The sequence below is a fragment of the Rhinolophus sinicus genome, chromosome X (genome assembly GCF_036562045.2).
Source record: "Rhinolophus sinicus isolate RSC01 chromosome X, ASM3656204v1, whole genome shotgun sequence".
Taxonomy (NCBI): Eukaryota; Metazoa; Chordata; class Mammalia; order Chiroptera; family Rhinolophidae; genus Rhinolophus; species Rhinolophus sinicus.
The window spans coordinates 82,699,483-82,712,388 of record NC_133768.1 but is presented as its reverse complement, the minus strand read 5'-3'; the positions used below and the strand labels follow the sequence as shown (position 1 = coordinate 82,712,388).

The following is a 12,906-nucleotide window of genomic DNA, read 5'->3' as shown; positions in this document are numbered from 1 at the left end:
TTTCCTGCTCATGTCTACCTTTCTACCTACCCTATTAATGTGACATAATGTCAAATGGAAAAAGTGGACCACACTACTGGATATCTTCTTTCTTTATTCTGATTGGTGAATAGAGGTAGAATCTTATTTTTCTTTTTTCTTTTCTTTTTTAATTGGGGAAGGGGAACAGGACTTTATTGGCGAACAGTGTATACTTCCAGAACTTTTTTCCAAGTCAAGTTGTTGTCCTTTCAGTCTTAGTTGTGGAGGGCGCAGCTCAGCTCCATGTCCAGTTGCCATTGCTAGTTGCAGGGGGCGCAGCCCACCATCCCCTGTGGGAGTCAAACTGGCAACCTTGTGGTTGAGAGGACACGCTCCAACCAACTAAGCCATCCGGGAGCTCAGCGGCAGCTCAGCTCAAGGTGCCGTGTTCAATCTTAGTTGTAGTGTGCGCTGCCCACCATCCCTTGTGGGACTCGAGGAACTGAACTGGCAACCTCGTGGTTGAGAGCACACGCCCCAACCAACTGAGCCATCCGGGAGGCAGCTCAGCTCCAGGTGCCGTGTTCAATCTTAGCTGCAGGGTGCAGAGCCCACCATCCCTTGCGGGACTCGAGGAGTTGAACCAGCAACCTTGTGGTTGAGAGCCCACTGGCAATGTGGGAATCGAACCGGCAGCCTTCAGAGTTAGGAGCATGGAGCTCTAACCGCCTGAGCCACCGGGCCAGCCCCTAGAATCTTATTTTAAGATAAAATATGCCATCAATTATTCATATTGGTTCCTCCACTCAGGACTACAGAGATTTTATTTAACCTCAATAATTTTATATCTGTATTTCCTTTCCACAAAAAATTCCAGTTCTCAATGACCCCAGTACAATTATTCATTTATTTTATCCCACAATACATATAGAGCAGCATCAGTGTAAAAATACCAACACTACCACCAACAAAAGAATTACTGAAAAGAGTTGAGGACTTTAATTATTTTTATCTTTAGGGCATACCCCACTAGGGAATGCATGATGAAATTACTGAATCTTAAACTGACATGAAACTATTTCTCTGTGTGGTTATGACACTAATTTTACACAGGTTAATTTTTTTAATTTTACTTTCAATATTTAGGGGCTACTTTTTAATTTAATTTTGTTGTATACTATGTTGACTATCTTCTCTATAAAAACAATTGGTCATGGGGTGAAGACCAAGAAATTAAGTAAGAGAATTTATATGATTTGGGATGTAGATTGGGGAAATTTCTAATAAGAAAGTTTTCAGTGGATAATCTACAACTAACTTTCCTGACACCAGGCTGTACACTTTCACAATGGTCTCTAAAAGCCAACTTTGCACCAGTGCTTGTGAGGCCTAGGAAATTGACAACCCCCTTCAGGGAGGTGCTTCACTGGGAACCAAGTGAATGTATCCAGTATCTGCAGCTGGAGAAAGGCAAGAACCAGTTTCTTCTAGCTAGGTTGATCCTTATGAAGGGACCTGGCCTTTAGCTAATTATAATGTCATTACAATCTCATTTGCATTACAGTTGCTACAATGGGATGTTACCAAAACATGCCTCCAGGAGGCATAAGTACCCTGGGTCAGCATTTCCTCAGCACAACTCTTCCCTGAGTTTGCCTGCACTTTCTTCTCAGGTGTGTACTTTCGGTTCAAATACATTTCCTGGGCTTTGCTTGCATCTGCCTTACTGTCACGTGGGGCAGCCTGCGGGGTCTCTGCTCCCGCTCCCCACATAAGAATGCAGGATGTGGCTAGGCCAAAAAGGAACACCCACAAAGCCACAGGTAGGGGAGTCATACCACTATAGTCTCACTGGAGGCTGGATTCACACGACGTGCAACCTGCTGTCCGCTTTTCTGCCAACCAACCGACGACTCACATTGACTCCCCAGCACAGCAGCATCAGTTATATTAGTGGCCAATGGCTCAATGGTTACAGCTGACGGCCAACAAGCCACAGCTGATGGCCATCTACTACCTGAGCCAGCACCTTTCCACGTGCAGCCGAGAGCCTGGAAACTGCTCTCTGGGGTTCTGTCCCCACACTCCACCCCTACAGGGTCTCGCCTCACAATCTATGCAACAAGCGTCTTCCGTGAGGGTCCTTGTGCCATATTAGCCTACAGGCACCCGACCACACAACACCCAAAAACTTGATGGATAAGCCAGGGCCTTGGACCTTTTCCTCATTCACCGCCCAGCGCATGACTTCAGGTGGCAGAGAAGAGGGAGCTACTTGCTCTAAATCAGAAAGAGAATCTGATGTTAATAAAATATCATCGACATAATGAAACAAGGCCACAGAGGATGGGCGATCCGACTGTGCCAATTCCTGGGCCACGAGCCCGTGGCAGATAGTGGGGCTGTGCAAGTATCCTTGCAGAAGGACTTGAAAAGTCCACTGCCGCCCATCCCAAGTAAAAGCAAAGTGCTCTTGACACTCGGGTGCAATGTCAATGGACAAAAAAGCATTGGCCAAGTCCGCTACATAGTGATATGTTCCCAGGCGGACAGTCAGACGATCCATTAAATCGTGAATTGAAGGCACTGCAGCATGCAAGGGTGGTGTCACCTTATTTAACTTTGTGCCCACCTTTGTTTTGAAGGATATCAAAAACAAAGGTGGGCACAAAACTAGCTCAGCAGGATAGCAGGCTCGCACATGCCCCTAAAGCAAGAAGATGGAAAAATGTCACAGAGGGATAGGAAAACATACTGCTTATCAGCATGTACACCCTGCTTCTCAGGGCCATTGTAATGAGCTCAGAATACCTTAGGAGCAAGAAGGGAGCATGAGGCATGCCAGTGGAAGAGGGAGAGACAATTACACCCATAGAAATAAAAACTCTCATACAGTGTAAGGACAGGCTGCTTTTCCCTCTCTTGGGACATCCCACTCAATAATCTTTAGAGTGTATCTGCTTTGCTAGTAAACTTCTTACTATCCTGTGATTGCATAAACTCTGTCCCTTGACTGCATTCTTTCCCTCAAAAAGACACGAAGTGAGGTAAAATTGTCACAGCAGGTAACAATATATCTTTCCTTTTCAATTCCAAAAAACGAGATTTCCAATAATTAATGGCATTAGTTTTCACAGTCTGATAAGTTACTTCTTAGGAGGCCATCTAGCGACTAGTAGAATGGATTCAAAATTTCCACAGCAAACTCATTGTACCTTCAAAATTAAAGTCAGTAGAACTAGTGTTCCAATGCTCTTTCATTTAAAAAATAGTGTAAAGTGAGAGATTGTGTCCAAGATGGCAGATTAGGTGAATGCTATGCCTACTGCATCCCAGGATCACACCAAAATTACAAATAAATTATAGAACAGTTAACCTCAAGAATCACCTGAAGACTAGCTGAACAGAACCACTATAACTAAGGATATAAAGAAGAGGCCACATTGAGACAGGTAGGAGGGGAGACGTGACACAGGCTGACCCCAAACCCACAAATGGCTGTTGAATGTTGGGAGGGACATCTCGGTGGCAAAGGTCCCCCCTGAAGAGGGAGGGGTCCCAGCCCCACACTGGGTTCCTCAGCCCAGAGGAGTTCCCTTGGCATCTGGCAGTGAAAATCAGTGAGGACTCTGTCTGCCCTTCCTGGTGGGGTGGAGGGTGGCTGGAAACCCAGATGCCCTCTTGTAAAGCCGGCACACGGATTTGCTTGCTTGCAGGCACTCACCTAATCTTTGGTGGAAGGGCAGCAGCTCAGGAGGCCCAAGGATGTGCGGGGAAGGACTGAGTTATGTGGCTTCGGTTAGGAGTTGGAGTCATTGTTGTCTCTGTGTGGAGCCTGACACACATGTGGCCATCTTTTCAGTGTTACACCCTCCCCCAAAAGGCCAAGCTGGGAATACATTGGTCTGGTGAATCCACATATGCACACTGCTGGGTCCCCTCCCTCTTGAGCACCAGCTTTGAGAGGGGGACACCCTGGGTCCTTACTCAACCCCACCCTGCCCCCCGCAAAGCTGGTGCTACATCACCTAGGACTTTCTTGACTGCTGGGCTGCTGGCCCCACCCCACAGGCTGTGGAAGCCTTTTTACAGTGGGCAGATGTCCCAGGGTGGCCGGGGAAATGTTTGCTGGTGGGCTGTAACCCAAGACCTGTGCCACAGCATCTCCTGGGCAGTTCTTGGGAATCTGCGGGTCTGAGATGGGCTGTGGATGGCCATGGTGTACTTGGGATGTTTTTGTGGGATAGTCAAGGGCCCAGCACCAGTGCGAAAGGTGAAACTGCACTGACTTTGTAGAAACCACCAACCACATCCCTTAGCTCCCTGTAAACCTGCCCCACTCACCTAGAACTGCATTGCCAGGGGCACTCTGGGTGCTTAGGTGATGGATCCTGCCCCACAGGCCACGGAGGCATTTTGCAGCAGCAGAGGGCCCGCAATGTCCCAGGGAGATTTTGGTGGTGGACAGTGATCCAAAACCTGTGCTGCAGCCACTCTTAGGCAGCTAGCAGGGATTTGTGAGCCTGAGGCAAGCAATGGCTGACTGCAGTGTTCTAAGGGCATTTCATGAAGTGGTCACAGGCCAGGCACTGCCCCGAGCAAGGCAAGTAGTGACAGGCTGTGATGTTCTCAGGGTGCTGTGCAAAGTGGTCACAGGCTGGGCACTGGCACAAGAACTGAATCTGCATTCACTTTGTAAAAACCAATGGCTACATCTTGTGACTCCCTGGGACTCCATCCCACCCAGCTAGTGCTGCATTGCTGAGGGCACTCTCAACAGTGGGTCAACCAGTATGGCCCGAACACCTAAGGAGGCTCTTTGAACAGCTGGGCCTTACGGGCAGCCAGCAGGTAGCAATAGGCCTAGGGGGCCTTGGGCATCTTGCTAAGCTGCCTCAGGCCCAACTGGTGGCAGCCAGCTTTGGTTCAGAGTGAAGCAGCCCCCATATGCCTCCAGGTCCAGCACAGGCTGCAGCCAACCACATATAGCTTTGAGGCTGCCACCAGGTAGCCACAGAGTGGTAATAGGTAAGGCTGAAATTGGTCTGTACAGGAGCCCCTCACAAGAAACACCAGAAACAGCACACCCAGAGGCCAAATTCAGATCACATCAGAGCACTACCTGGCTAACCCCACAAATAGCACATCCAAAGGAGGGGTCTCAACAAGGCACAGAGCTCATGGGGGCAAAGCCTCCTCTAAGGGGTCAGCCCCCACCCAGCAGTTAATACAATGTGAGTATAACCAATCCTCACAGTCAGCCTGGGAGTCAATTCCACACACTGATGCACCAAAAGCAATCAAGGCTCAATTACAACAGAAGAACACACACAACACACTCAAGGGACACTCCCGGTGCACATGTACAGGAGATCAGGGAGACTGCACCATTGGACCACATAGGACACATACTACATAAGGCCACCACCAAAGACTGCGAGACATAGGAGATCTACCTAATACATAAAAGCAAACACAAAGTGGCAGCCAGAATGAGAAAAAAAAAAAAAAAAAACATGTCCTAAATGAAAGAACAGGAGAAACCTCCAGAAATAGAATTAAATGAAACAGAGGCAATCAACCTACCAGAAACAGAGTCCACAACACTAGCTATAAGAATGCTTAAGAGAGGGATAGTGGATGGGGGGGAGGGGGTTCACACAGTGTGAGGGATATAAATGATAAACGTCTAAGTTTTGCTTTGTCTTGTGCACCTGAAACTAATAAAATAATTTTTAAAAAAAGAATGCTTAAGGAACTTAGTGAGAATTTCAAAAAAGAGATAGCAAACATTAAAAAAAGACATAGAAACCATAAAAAAGAATGAGTCAGAAATAAAGAATACATTAACCTAAATGAAGAATACACCAGAAGGAATCACCAACAGATTAGATGAAGCAGAGGATCAAATCAGCAATTTAGAAGACAAGATAGCAGAAAACACCCAATCGAAACTACAAAACGAAAAAGAATAAAAAACAATGAAGATAGCTTAAGGGACCTGTAGGACAACATCAAGTGTAACAACATTAGCATCATAGGAATACCAGAAGGAGAAGAGAGTAAGCAAACCCTATTTGAAAACCTATTTGAAAAAATAATGACTGAAAACTTCCCTAACCTGACGAAGGAAACAGACATACAAGCCCAGGAAGAGCAGAGAGTCCCAAACAACATGATCCTAAACAGGTCCACACCAAGACACATCAAAATTAAAATGGCAAAGGTTAAAGACAAAGAGAGAATCCTAAAAGCAGCAAGAGAAAGACAACTAATTACATATAAGGAAGCTCCCATAAGACTACCAGCTGATTCCTCAACAGAAACTTTGCAGGCCAGAAGGGAGTGACAGGAAATATTCAATATGATGAAAACTAAGGGCCTACAACCAAGACTATTCTACTCATCAAGGCTATCATTCAAAATTGAAGGAGATGCAGCACTATTCACAATAGCCAAGAAATGGAAACAACTGAAATGCCTAGACGACTGGATTAAGAAACTGTTGTACATTTATACAATAGAATATTACTCAGCCATATAAAAGAATGAAATCTTACCATTTGCAATGATATGGATGGACCTAGGGAACATTATGCTAAGTGAAATAAGTCAGACAGAGAAAGACAAATACCATATGTTCTCACTTATATGTGGAATCTAAAGAAAAGAATAAATGAGCAAAGTAAACAGAAATAGTCTCACAGAGATAGAGAAAAAAACTGATCGCTGCTAGATGAGAGCGGGGTGGGGATGAGGAAGAAGGGGAGGGGATTAGAAAGCACAAATTGGTAACTATAATATTGCCATGGGGATATGAAAGATAGCTTGGGGAATATAATCAATAATGTAAAGATTTTGTAGGGTGTCAGATGGGCAAATGTCTTATTAGGGAGACCACTTCAGGGATGGTGTAGATGCCTGACCACTGCACTGTACACCTGAAGCTGAAGCTGAATAATATTGTATGCCAACTATAATTATACATACACACACACACACACACACACACACACACACACAGTCATGGGATATAGACTTCAGCATACGGAATAGAGTCAATGGAATTGTAATAGATATGTACGATGTCAGGGGGTGAAATGTATGGCTATTGCAAAGTTTTGTGCACCTGAAACTAATAAAAATAAATTTAAAAAAAATGAAATTAAAGGAGAGATAAAGAGCTTCCCAGATAAGCAAAAGCTAAAGGAATTCATTACCACCAAGCCAGTATTACAAGAAATGTTAAAACGACTTCTTCTTTTTTTAAAAGGACTTCTTTAAGCAGAAGAAAGGAGAAAACAAACAAATGAAGAGCAAAAATATAAATAATAAAATGGCAATCACCATGTACCTATCAATAATCACTTTAAATGTAAATGGATTAATACTCCAATCAAAAGACATAGGGTAGCTGAACGGATAAGAAAACAAGACCCATGCATATGCTGTCTTCAAGAGACCCACCTCAGATAGAAAGACACACACAGACTGAAAGTAAAGGGATAGAAAGAAAAATTCACGCAAATGGAAGTGAGAAGCTGGGGTAGCAATACTTCCATCAGATAAAACAGAATTTAAAATGAAGACTATAATAAGAGATAAAAAAGAACATTACATAATAATAAAGGGATCAGTCCAACAAAAGGACATCACCTAGCAAGCATTTATGCACCCAACACAGGAGCACCTAAATACATAAAGCAAATATTGACTGACATAAAGTCTAGGATCAACATTATAGTAGTGGACTTTAACACACCACTGACACCAATGGACAGATCTTCCTGACAGAAAATCAACACGGAAACAGTGGCCTGAAATGATACATTAGACCAGATAGATTTAATTGATATTTTTAGAGCATTTCACCCCAAACCAGCAGAATATACATTCAAGTGCACATGGAACATTTTCCAAGATAGAACACTTGTTAGGCCACAAAACAAGTCTCAGTAAATTTAAGACAATTGAAGTCATATCAAGCATCGACCACACTGGTATGAAACTAGAAATCAATTACAAGAAAAAAAAACCTAAAAAAACACACAAACACATGGAGGCTAAATACCATGCTACTAAATAATGAATGGGTCAACAATGAGATCAAGGAAGAAATCAAAAGATACCTTGAGACAAACAAAAACGAAAACACAATGACCCAAAATCAACACAGTGAAAGCAGTCCTAATAGGGAAATTTGTAGCAATGCAGGCCTATCTAAAGAAACAAGAGGGGAGGTATGTGGAGAATGGGGGTGGGTAATCCGAGGTACTCCACAGCCAGGTGCCCGCCACACGTTCTCCGCGCCTCATAGCCATGCCTCGCAAAATTGAGGAAATCAAGGACTTCCTGCTCACAGCCAGGTGAAAGGATGCCAAATCTGCCAAAATCAAGAAAAATAAGGATAATGTGAAGTTTAAAGTTCGATGCAGCAGATACCTTTACACTCTGGTCATCACAAACAAAGAGAAGGCAGAAAAACTGAAGCAGTCCCTGCCCCCACGTTTGGCAGTGAAGGAGCTGAAATGAACCAGACATGCTGATCTGAAATGTATTAAATTTTTAAAAATTCAAAAAATGAAAGAAAGAAAGGAAGGAAGGAAGGAAGGAAGGAAGGAAGGAAGGAAGGAAGGAAGGAAGGAAGGAAAGAAAACATTCAAATAAACAGTCTAACTTTATACCTAATGGAACTGGAAAAAGAACTGCAAACAAAGCCCAGAGTGAGTACAAAGAAGGAAATAGTAAAGATCAGAGTGGAAATAAACAAAATAGAGACTTAAAAAAAACATACAAAGGATCAATGAATCCAAAAGCTGGGTTTTTTTCAAAGATAAACAAAATTGACAAACCTTTAATCAGACACACTAAGAAAACAAGAGAGAGGACCGCAATAATTAAAATCAGAAATGAAAGAAGAGAAGTGACAACAGACACCACAGAAATACACAAAATTTTAAGAAAATACTACGAGCAACTACATGGCAACAAATTGGACAATCTAGAAGAAATGGATAAATTCCTAGCAGCATACACTCTTCCAAGGCTGAATCAAAAAGAAACAAAATCTGAACAGACTAATTACTACCAATGAGATTGAATCAGTAATCAACAAGCTCCCAACAAACAAAAGTCCTGGACCAGATAGCTTCACAGGTGAATTTTACCAAATATTCAAAAAAGAATTAACATCTATTCTCCTCAAATTATTCCAAAAAATCCAGAAGGAGGGAAGGCTCCCGACCTCATTTTAGGAGGCCACCATTATGCTGATTCCAAAACTAAACAAAAGACATTACCAAAAAAATAAAAGAGAGAAAACTATAGGCGGATAGCCCGAATGAACATAAATGGAAAAATCCTCAACAAAATATTAGCAAACCAAATTCAGCAATACATTAAGAAGATCATACACCACGATCAAATGGGATTCATTCCTGGTATGAAGGTTGGTTCAATGTCCACAAATCAATTAATGTGATACATCACATTAACAAAATAAAAAATAAAAATCATATGATCATATCAATAGATGCAGAAAAAGCGTTTGACAAAATCCATCATCCTACATGATAAAAACTCAGCAAAGTGGGAACAGAGGGAACATATCTCAACATAATAAAAGCCATATATGACAAACCCACAACTAATATCATACTCAAGGGGGAAAGGTAAAAGCACTTCCCTTATGATCAAGAACAAGACAAAGATGCCCACTTTCACCACTTTTATTCAACACAGTAGTGGAAGTTCTAGCCACATCAATTAGAGGAGACAAAGAAATGTACGGCATCCAAATTGGACAGGAGGAAGTAAAATTGTCACTATTTGCAGGCTTTTCTCTATATATAGAGAGAAACCCAAAGATTCCACAGACACACACACACATACACAGACAAAAAATATATTGGAACTGGTAAATGAATTTAGTAATGTAGCAGGATACAAAATTAATATTCAGAAATCGGTTGCATTTTTATACACCAATAATGAACTATCAGAAAGAGAAATTAAGAAAACAATCCCATTTACAATTTCATCAAAAAATTATTAGGAATAAATTTAACCAAGGAAGTAAAAGACCTGTACTCAGAAAATTACAAGACATTGAAGAGAGAAATTTAAAAAGGTACAAATAAATGGAAACATACCATGCTCATGGATAGGAAGAATTAATATAATTTAAATGTCCATACTACCCAAAGCAATATACAGATTCAATGCAATCTCTTTCAAAATACCAATGGCATTTTTCACAGAACCACAACAAATAATCCTAAAATTTATATAGAATCATAAAAGACCCTGGATAGCCATGGCAATCCTGAGAAATAAGAACAAAGCTGGAGGTATCATGCTACCTGATATCAAATTATACGACAAGATCATAGTAATCAAAACAGCATAGTACTGGCATAAAAAGAGACACATAGATCAATGGAATAGAATAGAGAGCCCAGAAATAAACCCATGCCTATACAGTCATTTAATCTATGACAAAGGAGGCAAGAATTTACATTGCAATAAAGACAGTTTATTCGGTAAATGGTGCTGGGAAAACTGGACAGATACATGCAAAAAAAGAAAGAAACTGGACCACCTTCTTATACCATATACAAAAATAAATTCAAAATGGATTAAAGACTTAAATGTAAGACCTGAAACCATAAAACTCCTAGAAGAAAACAGGACGTAAACTCTTAGACATTACCCTTAGTAACATTTTTACTGCTATATCTTCTCAGGTAAGGGAAACAAAAGGAAAAATAAACAAATGGGATTACATCAACCTAAACAGTTTTTGCACAGCAAAGGAAACCATCAATAAAACAAAAAGATATCCTACTGAATGGGAGAAGATATTTGCCAATGATACCTGTGATAAGGGTTTAATATCCAAATTTGTCACCCCAATAAATTTAATAAAATAAAATTAAAAAAAAAAAAACTCATACAACTCAACACCAAAAAAACAATCCAATTAACAAATGGGCAGAGGACCTGAATAGACATTTCTCCAAAGAGGACATAGAGACATATGAAAAGATGCTCAACATCACTAATCATCAGAGAAATTCAAATAAAAACCACAATGAGATACCACCTCACACCTGTCAGAATGGCTATCATCAATAAATCAACAAACAACAAGTACTGGTGAGAATGTGGAGAATGTGGAAAAAAGTGCACTGCTGGTGGGATTGTAAATTGGTTCAGCCACTATGGAAAATAGTATGGAGGTTCCTTTAAAAATTCAAAATAGAACTACCTTCTGACCCAGTAATTCCACTCCTGGGTATTCATCCAAAGAAATCCAAAACACTAATTTGAAAAAATATATGCACTCCTATGTTTACTGCAGCACTATTCACAATAGTCAAGATATACAAACAATCAAACTGCCCAATAGATGATTGCATAAATTGTGGTACATTTATACAATGGAATATTACTCTCCCATAAAAAAGAATGAAATCTTACCATTTGCAACAGCATGGGTGGACCTAGAGGATATTATCCTAAACAAAGTAAGTGAGACTGAGAAAGACAAATACCATATGATCTCACTTATATGTGGAATCTAAGGAAGAGAATAAATGAGCAAACAAAATAGAAATAGACTCATAGACACAGAGAACATTGCTAGATTGCAGAGGGTAGGAGGATGGGTGAGAAAGGTGAAGGGATTAGGAAGTACAAATTGGCAGTCACAAAACAGTCACAGGTATGTGAAATACAATATAGGGAATATAATTAATAATGTTGTAAAGACTATGTAGGGTGTCAGATGGGTACTGGACTTATCGCGGGGATCACTTCATAGATTATATAAGTTCCTAACCACTGCTCTATACACCTGAAACTGATATAAAATAATATTGAATGTCAACTGTAATTAAGTGTGTGTGTGTGTGTGTGTGTGTGTCTGTGTGTGTGTGTATATATATTCACAGGTTGTAAAGTACAGCATAGGGAATATAGTCAATGGTATTTTAATAGCTATGTAGGATGTCAGATGGGTAGTAGACTTGGTGGGGTTATCACTTTGTGAGGGGTGTAAACATCTAATCATTATGTTGTTTTGTACACCTGAAACTAATAAAAAATTAATAAAAAATAGTGTAGAGTGAATAGAAATAATGACTATTAACCATGTAATGCTGAGTTAGCATATGATGGGACTAGTTTAAAGGGCTGGACAAGGAGGGGGTTACAAATTCCTTTTACTGGAGCACATTGGTGGAGGTGGGTGTCTGGGGGATAAATATGCAGTTTTTTCTCTAGGCTGCAAACTTAACTGGAGTGTACCGGGCTCAAGTCATTAACATAGAATTTATTTTCTCTAAGCTAACTGGGCAACATGGGCCAAAGACATCATAGCTAACCACCAATTTCGATAAACCCTACTTACTTTGCTTGGAATTGGAAAGAAAAAATTGTGTGCGTATGCCTACACACACACACACACACACACACACACACACACACACACACACACATTTTATTATATACCGGGGGTACCAAAATATATACACATTTTAAGAGATGTTATCTATGTATTACTTTTCAAAGCTGAATTGAATTACAGTGACAATGCAATGTGTGGTATGTTTGCTCAAAGATGGCATTAATCAAATGAATGCTAGCGTCATTCATTGTATCACAATTTTAACACACTTTTTCCCTTTCTTTAATCGCTTCTCGGCCATTTGGCTAAGATCAAGTGTAAAATATGTATACATTTTTTTGGCACCCTCTTTATATAAATAATTACACTGGTTTTGTTCTTCATAGGGCCGCTCCGTGAAAAATGGCTTTTGGCCTGTCCTCCTTCCCTTCAGGTATTTCAATTCAAGGATGAAGAAAGGATGTGGTTTCCAGTCCCACTTAGACTTCAGCAACCTCGCTCGGAACCAGATGGATGCACAGACCCGGTTGCCCCAC

The 12,906-nt window shown here is 41.0% G+C and overlaps 1 pseudogene; it reads left to right on the top strand.

The window, feature by feature from the left end:
* Positions 1-8,280: 8,280 nt before the first annotated feature.
* Positions 8,281-8,504, top strand: LOC109437682 (large ribosomal subunit protein eL38; annotated as a pseudogene).
* The last annotated feature ends 4,402 nt before the right edge of the window (positions 8,505-12,906 follow it).